The 25,247-nt window shown below is 34.5% G+C and overlaps 2 protein-coding genes and 1 long non-coding RNA gene across 5 annotated transcripts in view; 1 reads left to right on the top strand and 2 right to left on the bottom strand.

Annotated features, from left to right (window-relative positions):
* LOC137491103 (uncharacterized) overlaps positions 1 to 25,247 on the bottom strand; it is a 1,183,352-nt gene that overhangs the window by 359,832 nt on the left and 798,273 nt on the right. The window lies entirely within an intron of this gene.
* The window catches only part of LOC137491081 (uncharacterized), a 131,854-nt gene that overhangs the window by 30,239 nt on the left and 76,368 nt on the right, over positions 1 to 25,247 (bottom strand). The gene's annotated exons all lie outside the window — the stretch shown is intronic.
* On the top strand, positions 6,665 to 23,497 carry LOC141381878 (uncharacterized). Its single transcript, XR_012402765.1, has 5 exons — positions 6,665 to 6,715; positions 7,245 to 7,383; positions 21,268 to 21,300; positions 21,702 to 21,769; positions 22,750 to 23,497. It is a non-coding gene; the product is annotated as an uncharacterized lncRNA (long non-coding RNA).

The raw sequence follows: 25,247 nt of genomic DNA, 5'->3' as shown, positions 1-25,247 counted from the left end.
GACCCAGCCAAGTCTCGAACCAGCAACCTTCTTGATGTGAGGCGATCGTGCTACCCACTGCGCCACCGTGACACCCTAAAATAAACAAGACAAATAATGAAGTACTCTTAAATAATTAAATAAAATAAAGGACCTGTTTTTAAAATAAAGAAAAAAATATTGGAACGTTTAGCAAATGCTGAATAAAAGATATTGATGTATTTTTATGAATTACATTTTTTAAAGAAAAACATTAAGGAATGTTCTCTATATAAAGGGTTTGTATATAAGGCCTATGAGTTTGAACTTGCTAAATGCAGCTTGAAAAGGCACTTAATGATCCCATCCAAGAAATAAGGTTTTGATCTAGCAAAATTATTATTATGTAAGTTTTATGTTAATACCTGTAGTATCATCTGCAAACTTCTATTCTCTTGCTTTTTGTAGACTTTGGCCAGTGGAGATGCTTTTTTTTCTTAATTAAGCTTATGCACCTTTAGCACAAGCTGCCCTTGAAGCTCTGACTTGGTTGGAGATGGTTGATGAATGCATTCAGTCAGGTTCACCATGACTATAATAAACAAAAAGGAAATTAGGGATTCACTTTAACTAAAAACATTATCTAATATTCTTTGTTGCCATTTCCCTTTAGTTATCACTGTACAAATAGTTGTAAGCTTGAATGCACATACGTGTTCACCACAAAGCTTGAAAATTAAAATATTTTTACAATAGTCATAACATTTATAATAGTCATTTAATCCTACACTTAGGCTTATGCTGACATTAAACTTTTCATTTAAACTCAGAACTGATTTAAAATGTGTGATCTCACTGACAAGGGTAATTTTAATAAAGGGTCACACACCTTATTTCACTGGATACGCAGGACATTCGCATTACTCTTAAAAGATGATGCATCCTCACCAATTGCAGCAATCACCTATTGGATCAAATATAAGTGCAAAATAATGACAATCATAAAAAAATCAAATTTAACTTTAACACTTCACCTAACAGTTTCATAGAAAAAAGGAGATTAAATTTAAGATTGCACAATGAATTCCTGGGGAAAAAGTATGTATACACACACACACACACACACACACACACACACACACACACACACACACATATTGCTAAGTACATCCATCACTGATATCTCTTTTAAATTAAAAATTTCTACAGGATGATTTACAATAATATCTATACGGAGACCCGGAAGGGATGTTATAGTGACGAAAAAAATGGGTGGGAGAAAAAAAAACTGAGTGATAGTTAAACATATTTTTGAAAGTTTTTGCATTCCCTCGCAAAAATGTTTTGCGGTCTCTCCCAAATATATGTTTTGCCTTTCCCTCGCAAAACTTTTCGACAGACACTTCACTTCATTATATCCTATTATTAGGTATTTTCCCATATTTCTCTCATATTTTTAATCTTGAAAGCTTGTTGAAATTAATATAAGAATGTGTGCGTTCACTTTGTTTCAATTAAAGCTGTGCGTCGATCAGGGCCTCTCATATGCAACCTTTGAATCAGTGATTCAAAAATATATATGAATTCTAAAATTGAAATGTTGTAGTTTGTATTTTATTTTAAACAATTTTTTTGTTTAATATGTATTAAAGATGTTTGGTATATATATATATATTTATATATATATATATATATATTTATATTTTTTTTATTAATATAATATATATATTATTAAGTGACTATAAAGTTGTAATCATTATTAGGAGGTTAAGTCAATTAAAAAGGCCTCAAATTACAGCAGGTGAAGGTTATTGTGACCTTGATTAAGCTTTAACTTAAGACCTGAGAGTAAATCAGGCTAGTTTCCCAGCATAAGTTGCCAGAGTAACCGAGTTTGAACTATCGTAAATTTGATTTATGAAAAAGAATCGGACATTAATAAACCTGACTTACTAAAATAAGCCTGGCTTTTTCTGTAAGCTTGGTTTATGGAACTGGCCCCTGATCCTGATCCCCTATATGCGTCCACATGCAAGTCGACAAAGCTGAAGTTTATATCATATGGCTATGAAGCAAAAATGAGGAATAATGAGTCAGGGAGGTAACCAAGACTTTATAACATTAATTCTCAGCAATAAGTCGTGTGTAAGACAACAGATAATTCTATAAAACATACATTCTTTGTATTCTATAGAACTTTAATATTCATGCAAAAGTCTTTGAATATCCCTCCAGTTGTGTCTTTACATAGTTTTTCAGTTACATTTAAGATTGATTTCTGTTATTTATTTAGAATAATAGTTGTATACTAATAATGATATTAAAGAAATTGTTATATTTATTGAAAATAATAAAAAATATTTAATTTTGTCATTAATAATTATTTTAAATCTATATATTTAAAATATATATTTATATTGGGGATGGGGTATTATGGTATGTTTGGGGTGGATTCACCCAGGGTGCCATTTAAACTAGAACCGCCACTGCTACCAAGACAATACAGGTAGTCTATATATTTATATAGACTTGCCATGTTGGTTTTAGATGTGTGAACTTCATTCTTTTTTTTAGTCCCTTTATTAATTCGGGGTCGCCACAGCAGAAGCAACAGCCAATTTATCCAGCATGTTCCACGCAGCGGATGCCCTTCCAGCTGCAACCCATTACAGGGAAACATGTGACTGAACTAAATGTAAACTGTTTTAAAGTGTTACATTTGTTAAATTGGCAATATGAATACGGACTATTAAAAGAATAAGCAACAATCATGCTTTGGTTCATTAATAGGTCTACAAAAAATCTGAACAAAAATATTTTTACTGAAAATATAGACTGAACCTTTACTAAACTACTTCTTTGAACTTTCAAAAGAATTAATCAAATAATTCATTCTTAAAATTGCATTACATTGAAACTTTAATTAAATTAAAGTTGTACATTGTTAATATGACAAAAATATTTTAAAAATACTTACCTTAAAACTGAAGTTTTAAACTGATGGAATGGTCACATATGGTTTATTTCTTTCACATTAAAAGACAGTATAACTGAGAATATGTAGTATGAAAATCATCACTACAGCTCATTCCTGAATAAGAGGAATAAGTCTTTTTTTAATTCTGAAAAAATATGCACAAGTAAGTGTTTATTTCATCATAATTTATATAAAAAATGTGAAATTAGGAAAAATATATATTTTGAAATGGGATTACACCTGAGACTATGGTGTCAATGCTAGTTAAATTATGGGCTGCAATATGAAATACGTTTGAGGGTTAAGAAAATGTTCTTTTCAAGAATAGGGTATGCACAGCTAGTGTTTCTTTCCATCAAGATAAACTTCCAGTGAAATGTTCCAGTTAATGTAATTAATAGATAAAAGATAATTAGTTAAATAGACTTCAGCATTCATTTACTGGTTCAAGTGTAAAATGAGATGAAAAGCCGTTTACAAGTACACACCTGTCAGGATTAGCAGGCCAGTGTTTAAACTCCATTGAAATCTCATTTGACCCAGGTTACTAAAAATAAAAAAAAAGTCCTTCTGCATACTTCCGAATATAACCTATTCTGCCATCAATGTTGGAGAAAATTTTTTGCATGGGGAGGAGTCATAAGTGTTTATTTTGTGTTTTAGGTAAACACAGACAGTCTGTACCTTACAGACTCTACAAATGTTGCTGTTTTCCCAAGCTTGGACTTAGTGGAGAGGAGTCACCATGAAGTTCATGGCTGCGAACCTGAAACTGCTACGAGTCAGCACAGTTTTTTATTTAGTCAAACAACTTCAAGTTCACCAGCAACACGCTTTGCACCACCACCTAGAGCTGGTAGTCAAAGTCAGAGTCAAAGATCATTTCAAAGGTAACCCCTTAAAAAAGTACTCATTTAAAGTGCCTGTGGAGATACACTAATTAAAAAAATAAGCATATTCATATATATATATATATATATATATATATATATATATATATATATATATATATATATATATATATATATTTATTTTTATTTTTTCATTTATTAATAGGTTGTTTTGAAAATAAGGTTAACTTTTAATACAAACATTACTTTTTTTTAGATCCATACACATCTCTGAAATTGAAGATGGACGCCTGGTTTCAAGTCGGGTAGTGGTGATACGCTTTGTTGAGTGTGAGGCAAATGTGGCCAACATTCTAGAAAAAGTCAATTTGGCAATGGGCAATGAAGAGTCCTATATCCTTACTAACACCCAGGGAAACGAAATCTTGCATTGTGAGTGCACAACTGGTAAATAAACCTGTCTTTTCATTTATACATTTTATTAATGTGATTTATTGATTTTTATTAATTTAGTGGAATAACATTGGTTGCACACATTTGAATACAACTATTCTGTTGAACTTATTCTTCAATGCAGAAGTGCACTTGTTTTTGTGATTTGTGATTTCGTTTTAGAATATCAGATTCAGTTGCCTATGTGAGAAATGACTAGGAGTAATAAATGTCTGAAAACGGTCAAACTACTTGCTCTACAAACAAGTGTTTGCATGACTAAACAGATAAAGTAGAATAATATTATCAGTTTGCAACATCAAGCAGCAAAACAAGCTGTTTTCAACATATAATGAATGAAAGTGAATGAGACCGGAGGTCTCGAGCAAAAATGATTAAAATGGCTGTACCAGCTCATCCGCGTAGAATAAGGTGAATAGCAAAACAGTAAAAAAAATATTTTTTATGTACACAATACTTGCAGATACCCTATTCTCACCAACCATAAAATAAAATCCACCACTTAAATTTACTATGTACTAATAATACGACCCCAAATCAACAAAAAAAGTTGAGACAGTGTGGAGCAAATAAAAAATATAAAAAAGAAAAAAGAAAGAAAGTTGTTGTTGCAAAGCTTTGTGCGTCAAATTTTCCAATTTAAAAGGAAAATTTTTTCTAGGGGAAAGTTTTACTGGAGGTCTTTGGTTAAGGATATAGACTGGAATAGAACCTGGCTTTTACCTGGGTAATATTGCATTTCCAACGAGACAAAAGAAATACATTTTAAAATTTTTACATAAAATCTACCCTGTAAATTCTAGTATTTACAATTTTTTGGACATCGAGAGCTTCTGTTCTTTCTGCAAACAAGCAGAGGAGACACTACTATAGTGATGGCCAACCCTGTTCCTGGAGAGCCACCTTCCTGCAGATTTCAGTTGCTACCAATATCAAACACACCTGAACCAATTAATTAGGACCTGAACACCACGTGATAATTACAGGCAGGTGTTTGAAGCAGATATATGAGAATTTAGAAGTGACCGAAATTGCTTGGATATTGGACAATCAAAAAACATATGTAGTAGTGCAGGGGTGGCCAACCCTGTTCCTGGAGAGCCACCTTCCTGCAGATTTCAGTTGCAACCCAAATCAAACACCTGCCTGTAATTATCACGTGGTGTTCAGGTCCTAATTAATTGGTTCAGGTGTGTTTGATATTGGTAGCAACTGAAATCTGCAGGAAGGTGGCTCTCCAGGAACAGGGTTGGCCACACCTGCACTACTACATATGTTTTTTGATTGTCCAATATCCAAGCAATTTCGGTCACTTCTAAATTCTCATATATCTGCTTCTGCCAATGCTGTGAATTGCTTTAATCTAAAAGACAATTTTTATTATAATAACCCAAAAGCTAAATATCTGGAACACATCATACATTTTTTTTTATCTTATATGGCAAATTTTACATTCACAAACAAAAATTCACAAATAATTACCCATCCTTTGTTCATTTTAGAATAGAATTTATTTCCATCCCAAAATCACTTTATCTTATTAAGAATTAAAAAAAATCTAAGATTCCTGAAATATTATGCAGATGTATTTAAAGAAGATTCTCGATTTTAGTTGCTTTCCTTACTGTTATTTGTTAATGTGTCATTCTAATTTCATTTATTTGTTTAATTTAGTAATTTTATTATTTATATTATTAATAATAATACTTTAATTGTATTAATATTTTTCCCTTTCTTTCTAATGGTATTATTTGTATTTGTATGTGGTTTTAGATATTTTTTCTTATGACTATGTAAATTATTGCTCTTTTTAAAGATCTGTGTGACTTTGTTATGATGTTCTTGTATTGTCAGTTTAAGCATTAATTGAAAAAAAGTGAATCAACTGGAGAAAGGTTTGTTTAAAAGCTTTTACACAGATATAAAGCGATTGATTAAAGTTTCAGGTTTTTCATCCAATACTAAATGATGTACCTGCTGTTGAAAATATTATTTTAAACTTTTATACAACTTAATACTATTTTACTCAAAGTAAAGAGGACTATTGAACAACGTGCGTGTATTAAGTGTCTTAATGAAGGTTTAATTTATTAAATAGCAAAATTTCACTTCATTCTAAGTTTACATCACCATATTTAAGAAATGGAGTACTAGTTTTAATCAGCTAATTTGTGGCTGTTGTTTCTTGCTTGGACTTACCAGATTTATTTTTGTTAATTACTCTCATATAAAGAAACTGTTGAAGAGAAGTTATTTTGTTTCTATTCATAGTTTAATTTATTTTAAACAGAACATTTTTATTTTAACAGGATAAAATGCCCAAGCGCAGAGAAAAACTATATATAATAAGTCATGACTCATGACTAAGAGTAAGTGGCAAAAAAGGTAAAAAAAAAAAAAAAAGACCTTTATTTTGGCGTGACTTGTGACGTCATAAGCCTGCGCCGCTCCCGCGCTGTGATTCAACTGGAAAAAGGTTTGTTTTAAAGCGTTTAGCCTTATATAAAGCGATTGATTAAAGTTTCAGTGTTTTCATTCAGTGCTAACTTATGTACCTGTTGACAATATTATTTTAACCCTTATACAACGTAGTATTATTTACTAAAACTCACAGTAATGAGGTCTATTTTTTAATAAAGATAGGATAAACTTTTTGTTCCCGAGAGGAAATTTATCTTGTGCAAAAAAGTGCTATAAACAGAAAATAAGATAAATAAAACAAACAAAACAATTAAGAACATACTTGAATAAAGTAAAAGTGTGTAATAAGTGTTTTAATGAAAGATTAATTGATTAAATAGCATAATGTCATTCTATTTGAAGTATACATCACTATATATAAGAAATCGAGTACTAGTTGTAATCAGCTGATTTGTGGCTATTGTTTCTTGATCCAACTTATCTGATTTCTGTTTGTTAATGACTCTCATATAAAGAAACTGTTGAAGCAAGTGTTGAAGAGAAGTTATTTTGTTTCTGTTCATTGTTTTGTTCATTTTAAACAGGATAAAGTGTCCAAACACAGAGAAAAAGCGACTGATCTCCACACTGTTATAAAGATGGTGTTTATTAAAGAGGAGAGTGAAGATGTGAAGATTGAAGAAACATTCACAGTCAAACAGGAAGATCTGCAAGAACAAACAGGTTAATTTTCATTTTCAAAGACCAACTCAGTCATTTGATCCTCATTCAGATATTTTAATTATAAGAATACTAAATTAAATCCATCTTACAGCCCTGAGTGTGCTGTCTAGTTTTCCTAAATGCACATAAGCACTCATTGAAAGACAGGAATGAGTTTCTTTCTTGTTGCTTGTTCTCAGGTCTTTTGTCATTATTTTATGTATTATTAGTCTCCAATTTTCTCTACTTTCTTAAGGTTGTTGCTTTTCTTGTTCTACTACTGTTTGTAAGGTGTCCTTGAGTACTAAAAATGTCTTTGGGCACTAATGTCCTTTTAAAATTATTATTGAACAAATCCTTGTATTTGCGTGTCACACTAACTATACAAATTTATCAAGACTTACTGAAAATGGAAAGGATTGGAAGGAAATTTACTGTGCTCTATCATTGATAGGGAAAAGGAGACTCTTTGCTAGATTGACTTTGTATCCAGAAACATTTCCAAATTCTGAAATTATTGTAAAAGCTTTTGGAATACATGTATCTGGATTTGACAGAAAAAGAAGATCATCCGCATATAGCAGGAACTTATGTTCGTGTCGCTCTCTGAAAATTCCTTGCAATTCCTTTGCTCAATACGGTTGTAAGAGGTTCGATGCCAATGTCAAAAAACAGAGGGTAGCCCTGTCTCATTCTTCTAGAGAGTGGAAAGCCTTTAGAAATTATATTATTTGTTTGAATGGATGCTTGGGGCCTGGAATATAAAATTTTAACCAAGGAACAGAATCCAGGATCAAAACCAATTTTTTTTTTAAGCGCTGTAAAAAAAATAGATCTACTCTATTCTATCAAATGCCTTATGGGCATCTAAGGAAATTAGGACCTCTGGATTGGTATTATTTTTTGGTGAATAAATAATATTTAAATAAGCGATGAAGGTTGTAAGATAACTGTCTCCCAACAATAAAACCAGTTTGATCTGGGTGAATTATCTTTTTAATGACTGACTCCACTCTGATTGCCAACACTTTGAGAGAGGAAAAAAAGAGAGAGAGAAAAAAAAAGAGTGATCACACAAACACTTATAAACACGAAACAACACAATATTGAAACCTTGCACGTAAACTTGCACACACTTCTAGCTACTCCCACTCTTAACTAGCTGACCATGTGGGATCTCACGCATAAAACAAAACCATTTAAACAGCTTTTAATGTTTTACTACAAAGTTACACCATTATTGACAAAACATACTTCCGAGAGCTAGAAATAACAACGAACATGTGCTATAGTGGTTATTTAAAAGTTAACCGGAGAGTGACATTAACATTTGTATTGTCTTTGACAGCCCAGTGTACTGTCGTGATTGCATTCATTTCAATGGCTTTCTTCAAAATATTCTCTTTTTCGGAAAAGTTGTGGGATTTAATCACGAAGGCGCGTGACGGTTCCTTGTCGTCCACTGGTTTGTTGCATGGAGATTGATTTAAGCGGGTAGACCTTTCATCAAGATCTTGGCTTTGGTCTCAGCAGAGCCAGCCTCTTTTTTCACGATACTAAACTCTTTTTCCAGGGTAGTAAAAGAGCTGGAGTATCCACCCAACACAGACTCCAAACCAGTCACTCGCTCTTTTGCTGCTTCCACTCTGGCGTTAACCACTCTTCCAGTTCCTTTCTTGCTTTTTTCAAGATGGAGGTACGTGCACACGCTGTGGCTTCTCTCTTTCCTGACAAGACATTGTTTTTGTGTTCTTTGTCATGTACGTCCTCGCCCCGTTTATCTGTGCTTAAGCGCACATATAGTCTAAAATTTTTGCTCGACATCGGCAGAACCAAACTTTACAAGTTAAACTCCGCAGACACTGAGGAGCTGCAAGATCTCTGTTTGCTCCAGAGGCCTACTCATCCTCCGACCCCCACCTCAACACCTCGCCCACAATAGAGGCAAGAGAAAACAGAAGAGGGGCAAGCGTGGGGGGATCTGAACTAGGCTAGCGGCTAACCCACACAAACCTGCTATCCCCTCCATCATCCCCTCCTCCAGCGAGCGTACGTTCGCTAGACAACAAACTGGACTATAGCCGTCTACTTCGTTCATCTTAAAAGACTGTAAAGAACTGTTGTGCATTTGTGTTTTACGGAAACTTGGCTCAGTGACTACGTTCTAGACATTTCGGTTCTGGCCATGATACCATTGTAGTCTGCAAAAACTGCTTGCCACTGGTGAAGTTTATGGTTTTAAAGTGCCGGCCGTTTTATCTACAGAGGGAATAAACAGCCATACTGCTTTTCTCCGTTTACATCCCTCCCAGCTCCAATCCCAACAACATGAGAGAGGCACTGAAAGACCTGTACCTGGGCTTTGTTTACACCACACCGAGAGGAGCTTACAGTTTGTGATGCAGCACATTAAGTCTGTCCTGCCCCCCTCCTTGGACCCTTTTCAGTTTACATATTGGTCCTACCACTCGACTGATGACGCCATCTCCACTGCACTTCACTCAGCGCTCACACATCTGGACAAAACAGACTCTGACTGAAACTGTGGTGGGTCTCATCAACAAAAACGATGAGAAAAACTACAGAAGCAAGATTAGCTGTCTAGCTGAAAGACAGCTTCATCCATCAGGCTGTCAGGAAGCTGAACCCTCTCCCAACTCTGCCACCACTCCCATCTCCCTCCACACGCACATTTGGACTCTGACACACATGAAAACACACACACATGCACACATTCATCTGCACTGGTCACTTTATGTAACATTGGTCTACCAGTTAGACACATCATACTACATTCACATATATTATGAAACTGTCACTTTATCATAATCATCATGTGCACAAGTCTTTTTGCACTATATACTGTTCTTTATCAGCACAACTCTGGTTTACAATTTTTTATTCCGTATGTATATTTTTAGACTACACATTAAATATATTTTTAGACCACATTTTGTATATATTGTAAATTTAGATTTTCTTTTTCTTAAAACTCTACTTTTTATATTAATAATATATGTTAGGCACCTAGGGTCTGAGAGTAACGTAATTTCAATTCTCTGTATGTCCTGTACATGTGGCTGAATTGACAATAAAGCTGACTTTGACTTGACTTTGAACGTGCTCCAGCATTGCGTAACTGTCCGAAGCTGGTCAATTTGATTGCAAAATTCATTTGACTGTGCAATGGCCTTTTCTTCAATTTTAGCAATCAAATTGCCCTTTAGTGCATCAATAGCTTAAAGTACTGCACTGTTATCACTCGCCCGCGCCATCTCTTTCTTAGATGCAGCTTGCACTTCGGGGTTAGCATTAGCATGGAGGCTAGTAGCGGATTCCGCCTCTCAATGGTTGCTTCAGCCTTTATTCATTCTGATTCAAGTTGAATTACGCTCAGAGCAGCTAGACTCTGACACTTAAACGCTTATTTTCCAGTACAGGTATGTTTAAGGTAATAGAATTTAGGATAAGAGCAATATTGAACAAAATTAAGTTTCACGTGAGAACCTCAACAGTTTGCGTCTTTACATGGCCGGTAGTCCAAAACAAACAATATAAAAATAATCATAATGAAACGCAAAACCCTCAGCACTTATAACTCAACTGAAAGTGAAAGGTAAAAATGCAAATGATTTTAGGCCAGCAGGTTCATCAGTTTTGAAAACAGGGAAAAGTAATAATGATAGTAATAGTACGGGGAGAAAACAAAACAAGAGAAATAATATAAGAATTTGGGTAAAGAAAACAAAAACTTGGTTCTTACCCATTGAGCGGAGGGGTAAAGGGAAATGAGAGGGGAATGGCGTATGTGGAGGTGTGGATGTGTAGATTGAGGGCATCGACGAACCCAGCCGGTGAGTGGCAGCCACGGGTGCCTAACAGGAAACTCTGACACTGTCGACTGTGGGATGAAGGCTTTCGGCAGCTGACTCCATGCCAGCGAGATAAATCGATAAGTTTTTTTTCAGGACACACTGCACTGAAGTCTTTATTGACGCACTCGTTCACAGACGTCACGAGCACTTCAGTAACAAGACGGCAATCTTTGCTCTGTTGCTTCAATACATACTTTCGCTTTTTGTTTCTCAAAGCCAATCGTTAAGTTTACAATGCTCGTCTCGACCAGGTTTCTCTACTCGTTTCCCTGCGCTGGAACAGTTCAGTCAACTTTTCTTTCTTCCACACACCATATAATGCTGCCCAATTAAACATTCCTCCTCTTCCTTTATACTCTCACCCATTTCCTTTTTGCCATCCCATGAGTGGAGACCAATTAAACAATGTTGACTGTTGTCACAGAAAACACCAACAATCATAAATGAATGATTATATGCTGTCATGGCTTTGCAATCAAAAGAAAATTGTTACAATAGAGCCCAATGGAGAAAAAAAACTGCCATGAATATAATGAAAATGGAGTAAATTTGCCCAGAGTGTATTGAGTTTTTTTTTATTTTTTATTTCAAAGCATTTACCCAGAATGTGTCAAAATAAGATGTCCCCAAATATCAGTCCGTTTGCTGAAACGCAGAGAATGTTTTGGTCAAATTAAGCCTCAAAATCACCCCAGAAATGATGAAGACGACCCAACAGCGCACAAGGGAAAGGTGTACAATCCAGCCTTTATGTAGATGCTGTACAGGTATGACTCATGTTTGCGAGGCAAATATTCAGCTGTTTTTTCAGCTGTGAATCCAGAACTTTTTTCTGATGCGCTTACTAGTCAGGCACAAAATGAACAAGTATTCACTGTCTTCAGGGCTCGAAATTACAACCGTTTTGGTCGCATATGCGCCCGAAATTTTCTCTATGCGACCTCAAAATATGTTTGTGAGCATTTGTGCGAGTGCAAAAAATTGTTGTGTGTGACCAGTTTTTACTGCAAAATGTTCAGCACATGCGCAGATTCGGGAGACATTCATGCAGAATGCATGTTTGCACTTGAAACGCAGCGCTCAGGAATGGTTTAAAACAGTTGTCATGTCAACTCGCTGCAGTAAACAAAGCCAAGTTTGTAATGCTTGCCCCGCCTTTGCGCTCTTATTATTGGCCCACTGCTCTAGAACTGAATGCAAATGGATTGGTTAATATCAGCTGTCAATCACAATCACTCACAATCACAATCACAATCGCCTTCTGGCTTGGGATGACAGGGAGAGCTACTACCCCGAAAAATTGTTAAGCACTGTCCATGTAACCATGGCATCTAAAGTTACAAATAACGACACATCTTAGTAGTGATCTTGTGCTGAATGTTACTCCACCATCTACACTTTTCGAAGAGTAGATAAAAGACTTCCATTGGCTTCAAGTCCGCTGTGAAAAGTCAATTTTCAGCTAACTTTTTGCCACATCTAGCGCAAGAGCTTCTGTTTAATCCTTCATATAATCGCCAGATGCTGTCCGCCGTACAAGTGGCAGCTAAATGTAAAATTTAACACCAAGTAAACCATCACAAACGGGCTTGCAACGAGTAAACTATTATCGCTGCTCTTGAAAGACTGGCTGGTGAGCGGTCCGTGTATCTTTTGGTCCATCATTTATGTTATAAAAACGTATTTTTTTGTGATTTGGGATTTCGTTGAGACATATTTTTTATCACGCATGCTTAAATATTTTTGCTTGTTAGTTTGATTAGTGTTGATTTCAAATAAGTCAAGTTTGATCAGATAAATAAATCTGTTTGTATAAAACTTGTAGTAACGGTGCTTATAATTGGTGGGTGCGACAAAATTTTGGTTAATGCGCCTATATTTTTTTAATTAGGAGCACTGGTGCTACCAGGCAAAAAGGTTATTTTGAGCCCTGGTCTGCTTTACACATTTTAGAAAAACATTTTGTTGTAATTATGAATAAATACGAATAAAAACAGGCCATTTACAGCTTTCAAATCTGTCTTATCAATATGACCAATATCACTTATGATCGATTACGTAAGAAACTCTGAAAACTGGACTGACAGTTTCAATTTACTGTAAATTCTATGTTAAGCAGCTTTGACACATTTTACATTGTAATAGCACTAGATAAATGAAGATGAATTGAATTAAATCTGTTTAAATGTGTACACATGAATGGACCAAACAAAATATGATCTGATTTATTTCACATTTAATTTGCATCCAAAATTACAGTGTGTGAAGCCAATGTTTCCAGTGTCTTTTCACTTTTCAGCTTTTGATGAGAGTTTTTAAGATTTAATGAAAAGTAATGTTTTTATATATATATATATATATATATATATTTCAGACCTAATTGAAGAGAATGAGGAAAGTAAAGAGGAGGAACATCATGTCAAAATTGAGGAAAAAACTAATTTACAGACTGATGGTATTTTGAAAAGGAGAGACAAGAATTGTTTCACCTGCACTCAGTGTGGAAAGAGTTTTGCAACCAAAAGCAAACTTAAGATTCACATGATGATCCACACTGGAGAGAAACCATTCATATGCACTCAGTGTGGGAAGAGTTTCAACCAATCATCACACCTTAATAAACACATGATGACCCACACTGGAGAGAAACCATTCATATGCACTCAGTGTGGGAAGAGTTTCAGCCAATCATCAAACCTTAATAAACACGAGGATCCACACTGGAGAGAAACCATTCACATGCACTCAGTGTGGGAAGAGTTTCAGCCAATCATCATCCCTTAATCTACACATGAGGATCCACACTGGAGAGAAACCATTCACATGCACCCAGTGTGGTAAGAGTTTCAGCCTGTCATCAAACCTTAATAAACACATGAGGATCCACACTGGAGAGAAACCATTCAGTTGCCCTCAGTGTGGGAAGAGTTTCAGCTGCTCATCACACCTTAATCATCACATGATGATCCACACTGGAGAGAAACCATTCACATGCCCTCAGTGTGGGAAGAGTTTCAGCCAATCATCACACCTTAATAAACACATGAGGATCCACACTGGAGAGAAACCAAAAAACAGAATTTTGCATGCTTAAACTCTAGTGTGACCGCAGCTTCGGTGTGGGATGAGTTTCAGCAACTCCTCAGACCTTAAAGGGCAATGACACCCCCCACTTTCGGTTAAAGTCTACTTCAGAATTTTTCAAAAGATGCATGATTAAAGGGCGCAGAGCTCCACGAGCATCGGGCAGGAGTGGGCGTGACCAGCAGGGGAGAAGGGGAGCGAATAACTGTTGTTGACAGTTAGCTCACAAACTAAGACACAAACCGTGAGGAGACGCATGAGTTTATAGTTCACAAAGTTAAAATGCAAAGAAATAAACAGTAATTTAATGCCCTGCTACATTTGTTATTCGTAATTTCATATACACATAACCACAATTTATATCATTATAAAGACAATCGTGTTCATATAAATACTATAAATGAGGATTCTACCTTGATCCCCAGGTCTAAATTATAGATCTTGAATGCAGACTCAGTGCAGCAGGTCTCCTGACCTGTCTATTTTAACCATTAGCCCTGCTGGTAATATAGAGGATTTAGGCAAACACAGCAGCACGGTGATGTGTCTGAATGTGAACGAACTCCTGATAAAAGTCAACGTCCGCCATTCTTCAATTTTTGCACTGCTCTCCTGATAAAAATGCTAGCAGCACACACACACACCTTTGCTGTATGATCGGCCCTGACAGGATCGCGGGGAAAAAACATGCATCAAACCCCATGGATCATGGAAACAAACACATACGAGCCTTCTTGAACGGCTACTGCGTGCCGTTGGTCTGTCTCACTCACAGCTTGCTTGAAACTGGCAGGTCTGCCTTCGGAAAGCACATGCTCTCATGAATAATTGAGCAGCCGGCTCTTCTCATAGGATAAGAAAACTCCGATATGAATAATAATGAGAAACCGACGCGTCTTCATTGCACTTGCGGTACTGCGCTACGTCGCCGATTTTGATCCCTCCCCAAAAATCATTTTAAACCCGGAAGCTGAAATTAGCTGACAAAAGCTCAAAATTATCCAGTTTTCCCCACAATTAAAGCTGACAGGTGATAACATTGTCTTAACTGATGCTCAACACACACACACATCTGTTAATATAAAAAAAAAGTTCTCCAGGGTGTCCTGAACCTTTAAAAGCTGTGCATAGAGACACGCACGTGCTGGTGAAGAGTGGGTGTTTACAGCAGTTAACGGTGCCAAACAGCATTTCCTGTTGTTTACATCTTTGCTACAGCATACTGTAAACGCTAGACACCGTGCATGTCATGATCAATTTTAACAAATAAAAATACTTACAAGTTGTGGTCACAATTCACAGGTTTTGCTTGCTGGAGCTGCTCCTCCTTTGAGAAGATTTTAACCGAATCCAGCACTGAACTGGGAGAGATTCTGGTAGCTGTGTTTTGTCAAATCATGCTTGCTATGTATCTTATAATTCTCTGGAACATAATTAATATTAAACTGTGAGCACTTCTCTCTCTGTGTCGTGTCCTTTTGAAGCCCAAATACAGAAAAAGCTCTGTGAAAATAGCAGCATTTGGATGGCTTTTTAGCTCCCTCTGCTGTAACATTACAGTGCCTCTGGCCACGCCCCTTAGCTGCACAGTGTGTGTGTGTGCGCGGTAAAACACCTTTGTGATCTCGCTGGCCTGGATGTATTTTTTGTAGTACCCAAATTTCGTTCATTGTAGGCTTTGTTCAGCTTACTCTGTAAAAGTCAAGGTCTCCCTTTTCATTGAACTTTGAGCATTTTACATTCAGAGATGCTGTTTATGTTTACACAGCTACATTACACATCAACTAAAGTTTAAAATATAGTGGACCACTCCTTTAAACACATTGCTCACCTCAATCCTTGTGTAATCAGAGGAGATTAACTTCCTTGATCCATCTCTCTTCACGACCGCTTTAAGGTGCGTCACTGTCACCTCTGAATTCAGCTGAAACTCCTCCAAGGCCGTGTCCCGCCATAAAGAGACATCAAATGCGTTTTGACCACACTGGAGTACAAAGTCAAGTATAGGCACCTCAGAGTTTTGCACCATGGCCATTCTTGGTACATGTAGCTGTGAATTAAAAGTTCAATTAACATTTTGTTGAATTTACAGTACACATTTATAGGTTTGTTTAAACACAAAGGTTTAAAGCCTTTAAATGTCACTTTTAAGTTGAATACTAGTGTCTTGAAGAATATCTAGTTAAACATTATGTGCTGTCATCACAGCAAAGATAAAAGGAAGAGATAAAAGGATTCATATATTTTAACTACTAAAATTCCAAGAGTTTTTTCAAGACTGTCATGTAAATTTTCAGAACCTAATATTTCATGTAGTGTCTATGTATATGTGATAAATAGGAAAAAATAATGCATGTTCAAATTTATTACAGCATATCATAAAACACACAATTAATTTAGTTTAAACTTATTTTTGTATTGTGTAAAATTTATTTAGATAATACTTACACAGCACTAATAATGTGAGAGCATGTTTTTGGCCAAGGACAGAAAAGAAGTTAAAAAAAGCCAACCTACATACAAGTATACAGATATTTGTTAAACTAATTTCCATGACTTTTCTTATACTATGAGTTTTTCTATTTTCCAAAACTTTTCCATGCCTGGGAAATGTCATGTCAAAATTCCATGATAGACCCGGAACCATATATATGTGTGTGTGTGTGTGTGTGTATGTATATAAATATATACACACACACACTCACATCAAAACATTAGCTGAATGAATCACAATTTGAAAACATTTTATTATATGTTTGAATTTTATTTATTTTAGCTATAAATTTAGCCCAAGTTTAAAAACACTTTTTGCAACATTATTATATAAACTCACATTTTTAATTGTCTCTTTGAGGGTTAGGTACCCCCCTCTTGTATAGAGGTCATGTTCCTCCTCTGTCAGATGCATTGAGGGGGGATGCAGTATTTGAAGGGCGGCGCTGGTAGCAGACTCGGCCAGGTTAAGAGGAGCAGTTCTAAAAATTGTTATTTTTGCCCTAAGAAATAAACAATCTTGACATATTTACAGCTAGTAGTGTAGTTTTTAATCACATAGGTTAACCCTTTCTAAAAAAGGTGCTTCAGGGGAGTTCCAGGGCACAGTGTAGCTTTTTTCATTGTTCGGGACAACACTTAAATGAACAATTCTTTGAGCACCACGGCAAATTTGACCATCTTTGATTGTAAAATCTACACTACTAGCAGTGGTCCTGTGCCCAATGCACTGCACGGTAATGGGCTTAGCACGAAAGTAGGGGAAACTGGATTTTGAAGCCATTCTGTTGGTGAAACAAAAGAACAGGAAAACAGATTTTAGTCAAAATGCAGTTGCCATCGCTACTTGTCAAATTTGTTAAATGAACCAAAAACATGAAAACCTTTCAATAACAATAAACTTTCTTGCTAATGAAACCAGCAAACAAAACTTTTTACTTAAGAAAAAAACTATTTAATTACAGAAATTATTAATCTAAATATTCATCATTACTTATTGTAAGACTGATTTACTTTCGCTTGGCTTCACAGCTGACAGTACGTGCACAGCCGAAAGAGTGAGAGAAACACTAAATAAATATATCTCTGATGTAAATAACTAAGATTAACTTTTCTAAATACTCAAAAATTACATCTAAGGTGGCTGCAAAACATTTGTACAACATTAGAAATGGTTAATTAACTCATTTGCCTTATTTGAATTGGGGTGTCTAATTTTAATGCTTGCAATTATAATTATTCAAGACATTGTCTGTATTTATTCTATTTTCTGTCATTTATTTCTCATTTGTTGTAAAAAAAAATGTATTTGATGATGTTGACATATTACATATTTTATACATATCTAACACTCTTTTAATAGTGCAGTACTGTACAAAAAATGTCAGCAACATATTTTACCTGCCACGTGGCGCCTGAATACAATAAAAGTAAACCAAACAGTGATTTAAACTTCAACCTATTGACAAGCAACAGTTTAAAACAGTGTCATAATAACTAAAAAATATTGTTAAAAATTAAATTATGTTTTGTTTCTCGCATATAGTTATACATTTATGTGATGTGGGTAAAATCTGTTGAAATCCAGCTACCACCGCTAGTATATTTCAAACCTAAAAGCTTGTCAAAGCAGTGATAAATGCATTATTAGCATTTATTTTGAGAAATTGTGAATAATATGACGATCACAATCCCAGTGATTCGCTCCTAAATATTTTACCAATTGAATTCATCTAAAATTCTATTGAACTTTTTACGATGTAAATTATGCAACAGCAGTTTATCATACACTACTGGTCACAAGTTTGGGGTCAGTACGACTTTTAAATATTTTGAAAAAAGCTTATCCTGCTCATCAAAGCTGCATTTATTTTATCAAACATAGAACACATTGTAAAATGTTACTGCAGTATAAAATAACAGTTCAAAAGTAGTTTATAATTTAATTAACTTATTCCAGTGATTTTAAAGATTCAGCTTTATTACTCTAGTCTCGAAGATATCACTCTAATATTAATATTAGTATTAATGGTAATAAAATCAATAATGACTGGAGTAATAGTTTCATTTAAAACCGCATACAATAACAAAGCAGTTATTTAAATATTTTAAAATAAATATTTAACTTTATTTATTTTTTACATTTAATAAATGTTATTGGTGAACAGAATAATTGACTGTCAGAAAAACTGACCCCAAACTTGGAACCGGTAATGTAGATGAAGAGAACAAAAAGCCACAAACACTGATAACACCACTACACACACAAAATTATAATAAAAGGTAAATTATTGGAGGTTTATGTTCTGTTTCTTTTAGATGCAACTAATAAATAAGAAATATGTAACAAATTAACACAACTGTACAGAGAAAACAGAATTCACCTCAAATACAAGCAAGCAGCACACGACTCAGGAACAATTCTGGAGAATAAAAACAAAAAAAGGTTATGAAAACATTGATCAAAACCAAAAACACACACACACAAAACACACATATACTGGAGCGACTCGCCTCAGATTCAACACGCATGATCACGTTCATCAAATTTGCTTAAACTATGCGCCCTAAAGTATTACTGTATTTCACAAGGATTCTGACACAACAACGTAAAGCATACGCTTTCGTTGCGTTTAATGAGGAAACATGCTAAACTTGGAGGGCTCATGCTGAAAGGCAGAGTAATGCCCTGTCTTTGACAGCTCGCGACTTCACCAGACGTTCTGAGTACATTTACATAAGACACCAATACTCCGATTTAATATGATTAAGATTATACTCTTATTAAAATTTTACCGTGTAGCCTTAAAAGGAACCTTACCTTAAAGGAACACAGAGTCACGAAATGCGGAGGATTTTCTTTCTGTTCGCCATGCGGTATCAACTTACAACAGATGTCGAAAGTTAAAAATGAAACACCCGAAATTGCATGAAACTCTGGATAACCTGTGATGCAACTAATTGTTTTATACTGGAACTTGCCTTCTAAAAGTGCTTCCTTGGTCTTATCCACATTTATTGCATGTTGAACACACGTCTACCACAACAGGAAGTAAAAAAAACCTGAACTACGTTAATTGCGTTAATTTTTTTTAACGTGTTAATTATTTAAAATTAATCGCATGCGTTAACGCGTTAATTTTGACAGCGCTAATATATATATATATATATATATATATATATATATATATATATATATATATATATATATATATGTACAGTTGAAGTCAGATAAAGTATATGTTAACATTACATTGAAATATCTCTTTATATTTTCCAAACAACTAAACAGAGAATTATGGGATCAGGAAAATATCAATCTGTAAACATTAATTAGACTTCAAATGAGGGAAATAAACATGCATTATAAATGTGACAGAAAAAGTCTGCAGGTTTACAGTATTCAACATACTTTGTAGTAATTCTGTGAATTAAACTGCACAACCCAATAGAAACAAGGATAATCAAAAAATAAAATATGTCTCTCTATTGAACAAAAATTATAGATTTTATTTTATTTGATATTTTTTGCAGTTATGATGAACAAGCTTTGTTATGTGACAGATGTGAAATTTTCCCTTCTGGGACTTTAAATAAATTAAATATAATAGTTTGAAAATATTGACAGAGACATTTTAAAAAAAATATTTAAAGCATTTTAAAAATACTTGCTTACTCAAAAAATGTATAAACAGTTTTGCTATTTTGCTGAAAACATTTTTTTTCATGGCAAGGTTGATATTTGCATGAAACTGCTTATATTTATACATTATAATACATTTACCTCCCCTCTTCCTCCTTACCCTAGTTCTTAAAGCAACTTAAGCAATGTCAGTGCATTTGCATAAGTTTTACTTGTGCGCAATGTGTGTTTATGTTGTTGAGTCGTTTAATGCCAGGCTTAAGTGACTTTACACAAAAGCAGCAGCTTAATGTCATATCAGTGCTCTAATGATTGGCAAGGGATATTAATAGTGTTTCTGTAAGTGAAAAGTAAGGAAAGCATCACAGTTCAAACTCATATTTGGTAGTAATCGAAAATGTTTTGTGCACATTTCATGTTTCAAACATGTTGTATAAAATTATGTGCAATGACTTGCGATGATAGCAATTAAATATTTGGGAAAACACTGACACAAAAATTCCTTAGTGTAAAACCCAATTGCTGGAGGGACTCACAACTCTGCACCTTTTAGCTTCAAACACCTCCAACTCACACTTGCTTAATAGTCTCTATTAGTCTTTAACACCTTGATTAGTTGAATCAGCTGTGTTGGCTTAGACTTCGAACCAAAAACTATGTTTTCAAACTAAGTTTGAAACCTATACCTTACACTTATACAACTTAAAGATTACTTGACCTAGCAGGAAATATGTTAAATGTCTTCTTTTTTGTTTTTTACACATTTTTTTTTTAGACATATTGCTGACTTATTGTTGTTTTGTACTACAGCGTTGTTGCAGCTGTGACAGAGTCCACTAGTATGTAAGTAAAAAATCTGTTTCCATCACATAAAACAACAACTTCACATTGTAACCGGACAAATAAAAACATTGCAACTGGTCTTCACTTGTTTTTGCCATTAAAAGTCAGTGTATGATGATTTACATTTATAGCTTGAAAACTCAAAGTGCTTACATTTATCTTAAGGTCATTCCAAAAATTAGCATGCATGTGTAACAAAAACTGGCTTAGACAGGAATTTTCAAAGACATTTGGCACCATGAAGATGCCAGTAAATATATTACACGTGACAATTGTACATGTAAAATGAAAGCTAAATGCAAAATTTGACTGTGTTATGTATCGTTGTTTTTGTTGTCTTTAAAGATTATGTGACTGTGTGATGTGTCCAAAGTATCAAATATAATGTAATCTACTTAAAGGATCAATACTTGGACAATGAGGATTTCTCTCATGTTAAGTCATCAAAAGGTCTTCAACTCCAGTGAAGGTAATACTCGTTTTTGTTAAACTTTTCTATATGACACTTATTTTTATAATCAGAGTGCTATTAACTAAACCTTCAGATAAATTAGGTTTTCTTTTTATTTATTTACTTTTTTATTTTCAGTTTTGTGTATTATAATATAATTCTTCACAGTTTCTTAGACAGGGTTATCTATTATTTAACATGATTGGCAGATCACACACCAGTTGACTGATGGGCCTGGGGATGTACTTACGATCCTTTGTTCTCTGGTGAAATCCCTCTGTGGGGCTGGATTTTCACGTAAATTCACTAGTGGTTGCTTCGTTATTGAAGTGACATATCTGAGGCTGCTAATTAAGGGAAGTCGTGTAAATCAAGCTGGAGGCAGCCAAAGACTAATCGTGTTGACTGGTTTTACGGGCAACTTTACTAGATTCTCGATGGAAAGAAAGAAGGCTAAAAAAAGATTGGGAGTTTAAGGGTGGTCTCTTCCCATCTTAAGCCTAGTTCACACAACAGGATTTTAAACATCGCTGTTCACACTACATGACTTGATTTTGTGGCCTTTAATCGCTGTGGTGTTCACACTACACGACACTAAATGAATGATCCACAAGAGGGGGGTCACACACTACATGATCTGACAACAACTTGTTACCCAACAGCTCATTCAAGCTACCAAACCACAGCCAATGAAATTTTGAAGGAGGAGTCGTCAGACAAACCTGAGCATTATTGGCTGCTTGTGTGCTGATTACATCACTGACAGCGTTTCAAGCTTACAAGGACGCATTTAAAAACATATCAGCTGATGCATTAGTGAATTATCACTCATCTGCAAGTTTTTTTTATTTTTGTAATTTTATAACTCTTTGAAATAAAACTAACATATCTATAACAGCATGACGTTTTCTAAATATCAGTATATTTCTTTCTTTCTTTTCTAAAAATGAAAAAAGTTTTTATTATTGTTTTTTTAATTAATAATTTACAATCAACAGGACCAAGAATATACATTGTGGGAGACAGCTACATTCACCGTGGGGAAAAAAGAGCGAGAGAGATGACTGGGAGAAACCTGGGACTAAATGCCCTCATCCAGTGGTTTGGTAGGGGAGGGATGATTTGGAGAAACGTCCTCCCCTACTTTGAACAGTGCCTCCAAGGAAGAGCTGTGCCAGACATCCTCTTGGTTCACTGTGGCGGAAACGATCTTGGAAAAACCAAGAGTATCCATCTTGCCGCAAGAATAAAGCAGGACTTGCAAGACCTCCACAGGAAGTATCCAGAGAGGAAAATAATATTCTCTACAATAACTCAGAGAAACCTGTGGAGGTCTGCACAACCCCAAAAAATTGAGAAAGCACGGCGCTTCATTAACAGTGTCATGGCTTCCGTTATCTTATGTATTGATGGAGCCATTGTTCATCATCGTCAGATAAAGCGTAGACATCCTGGACATTTTTTGCCTGATCTAGTTCATCTGACCCCTTTGGGAAATGATATTTTTTTAAACAATATTGCCCAGTGTTTGAAAGACCAAATCAGGTAGGGTTTGAAGTGTTCTGCTGGATTTAAACTTTGTGACGTTTGATGAACAACATATTTTATTTATTTAAAAAAAAATTTTCAAGGGAAGCCATCACACTGACATCTGTCACAGCTGTTTCTTTTCAATACTTTTCTTTGTTCTTCCAATTTCCCCATGGTGAATGTAGCTAAGATTTTGTAAATAAATTTTTACTTGCATGCAAGTGTCTGTGCTTTTTTGTTATAATTTATTAATAAAAGAACATTACACACACACACACACACACACACACACACACATATATATATATATATATATATATATATATATATATATATATATATATATATATATATATATATTGTATGATAAATAATTCCATAGTAAGTTACTAACTTAGCATGATGACCCAAGACATACCTCAACTTAAACAAAAACATGATTAATGCATTGCACTACAGAAATAATTATTTGTCCAATATGTATCTTTCTAATGTTACTTCACACAAATGTATTCAATTGAACTTTTAGCTGTCTATACATTGTGTGGCATTTCAGAACTGTAACCTTTTTAATTAGTGATTCAATTATAGACAGTACTTTAAAATTAATGGACAGAACTGCATGAAGTGTGGATGAGTGCTAAACGTGCTGACTCCATGTTGTCACTATGTAGCACTGGTTGTACATCTGGGGTAGGTTCTGTATAGGAAATACAAAGGAAAGCATTAATGAAAAACATTTTATAGCAGAGCTCATGTACCAAAACTTGAAAGTGCCACAAAGTGCACTGTTGCAATAAGTTAAACTAATTTCTAATATGTACTGGTAGTGGGGTTATAAATTAAGATAATAAACAATTTTAAATGTGATCTGTGTTAAATAAAAAAGTACAGTTAACATAAAATATTAATAATTTTATTTAAAATTATTACATTAAAATAACATAACATAAAACATACATTAAAATAACATAACATAATTTTTTTGATTTTAAAATTAATTAATTAAAAAGTAAAACTTTTTTTAATGAAAAGAGTGACAGGTTTGAATATATTATTTTTTTCCTAACACTGTCTACATAGTAGATATGTGGCTTTGGTCTACTGCAAATTTTTCATACAAACTGTTTTATATGCTCCTTTATTACCTTAAGAAAGGGCAATATAAGTGTCTTTATTAATTTACTCACCTTTATTTTTGTTTCGTCTCTCTTCGTTATCCCCAATGTGCCTATCAGGTAGGAATGACAAAAATATATTTCACATACCAGATCCAAACAGAATTTCAACAAAGTGGCCCATCTTAGTAGAAAGCCCACTCACCACGTCAAGGTGCAGACAAGACAAACAAGACGAACTCAGACGAGACAAAAAAGATTTCTACATGTAAAATGTAACTATATACAAAAATATTAACAAAACAACGTTTTTAGAAACATAAATATGAACATTTTCAACCTGAAATAAAAGGAATATTATTTTTGGGGTATTTTCAATATTTTTATTCTAGAACAATAATATAATTGGAACTGGAAGTGCAAACTGCATTTAAAACAAAATAGTCATAAGAACAATTTTCATATAGTACTACACTAACAACCATAAATGAGAGAACATATTTTAACAGTAAACCTATTTCATTTGAATTTCTGAAGAACTATTTACAAACAAGTGCTTTCTGTGACTGAACAGATTTTAAAAACAATAATATAGAAAAATTAAGGTGGATCAGTGCAGTAGAGGCATCTTCTGTGAATGATTCAGTCCTGTTTATGCGGACTGTAAATCATTAGAAGCAGCAGCAGAACTTAAAGAGGATCAGTGGAGTAGTGGCGTCTTTTATGAATGTATCAATCTGGTTAACGAGGACTGTAAATTATTACCAGCAGCAACAGAACTTGAAGAGGATCAGTGGAGTAAAGGTGTCTTTTATGAATGATTCAGTCCTGTTTATGCGGACTGTAAA

This window comes from Danio rerio, chromosome 4 (genome assembly GCF_049306965.1).
Source record: "Danio rerio strain Tuebingen ecotype United States chromosome 4, GRCz12tu, whole genome shotgun sequence".
Lineage (NCBI taxonomy): Eukaryota > Metazoa > Chordata > Actinopteri > Cypriniformes > Danionidae > Danio > Danio rerio.
Note: the sequence above shows the minus strand (reverse complement) of the source record. Positions and strands in the feature narration are given on the sequence as shown.